This window comes from Solanum tuberosum, unplaced genomic scaffold (assembly GCF_000226075.1).
Source record: "Solanum tuberosum cultivar DM 1-3 516 R44 unplaced genomic scaffold, SolTub_3.0 scf00122, whole genome shotgun sequence".
NCBI lineage: Eukaryota > Viridiplantae > Streptophyta > Magnoliopsida > Solanales > Solanaceae > Solanum > Solanum tuberosum.
The window spans coordinates 924,007-925,597 of record NW_006239050.1 but is presented as its reverse complement, the minus strand read 5'-3'; positions in this window follow the sequence as shown (position 1 = coordinate 925,597).

Sequence of the window (1,591 nt, the reverse complement as noted above, 5' to 3'; positions counted from 1 at the left end):
TTTAGACAATTAAAATACATAATCTAATTTTAATTTCCTTTAATATTTAGTCATTTAACTAATACTTATTAAACTTATTATAGCATGATTTAGTACTTTTAAATTATGAACATTTTCTTTATGACTTGTTAATTTGCAATATTTGTTTTACGCGATTTCATTATTATTATTATTATTATTTTTGGTTATTTTAGTGTCACTAATCATATCATTGTTTGTGTTGTATTTTTAAGAAACACCTTAGATAGTTGTATTTTGGTAGGACTAAAGAAATGTTTGAAATACAAGTAAATTATATGTTTGTATGAATACTTTACCGGAAAAACCTGAAACAACCCAAAAAACCCGAAAAAACCGAGGTTGAAAAACCCGAGTTTTATTGGTTTGGTTTGGTTTATAAATTTAAAAATCCGACACAAATTATTTGGTTTGATATTTGAATAACCCGAACCAACCCGACCAGTACACCCCTAGTCACTGGGTTCACGTAAACCCATGCTCCCCTCCCGAAATCATATATAGTAGTGTTATATATTTGAATTTTTTGTTAAATATAAATGTGTGACCCCACACACGAAGTATCATATAATGTGAAGATGATTGGGTGCACCTCTTAGTGAGCTTAGAAATTTGAATATTATATTTATCTTCTTCTTTTTTCTTTCTAAAACTGGATAACACCTCTCTAAGTGGCATTGATAGCACTTTTGGCGTTTTAATTAATTAAACATTTCAATTTTAGACCTATTATTTTAAAATTTTAACTTTTTTCAATGATAAGAACGTAAATGTCATATACCGATTGGATCCACTTTTTTATAATAGTGCACCCATCATTTCGAAATCCTGAATATGCCTCTGGGTTCAATTGAAGATTCTTCTAAAATGGGTGAAGATTTGAATGGTATGAGATTGATTCAATTCAAATTATCTTGAGCTCAACCCATAAAATTATCTTTAGCTCAAGAAACTGTGGAATTTCTTCCTCACATTTTACAGCAATGGGTTGGTGCTCTCACTTGCATATACACACATTCACGAAAAAGAGATAATTATACTTATATATACAGGCTGTCACCAGCACACAAAAATCATGAACTTTGGGATAAAAAACTTAACTTTGATCTTTCTAACTGAAATTGTAGATGTCGGGCCTGGGAAAGAATTTAGTTCCTCACTATGATAGTCTTACATACCTTAAACGCTCCACAAAAATCTTGAAGAAGAACCTTAACCTGATGAAGAGTCCTTTCTTGAAATTCTTGGATTCATTTCTTGAAAACCCTATGTTTTTTATGGTAGATTCTTGCTTAGGATACATAACTAGAAGTCAAAATCACTAGAAAATTGTGAGAGTATTCTTATCTTGATTTGGAAGGAATAATTCTTAATGGATTTTCTCAAAAATCAAGGTCTTGAATCCTAGAATTGAATTCTTTATATTTACTAGAAATAGGAAGAGGATTTGATGTTAGAATCTTGTAGAAATTCTAGGATTTATGTTATAAGATCATGGAGAATACTTACCATGACTTAGTAGGGTTTAAGAGAGCTCTTGGGGTCGACCAAAAAGTGAAAATTGAGAAAAGGG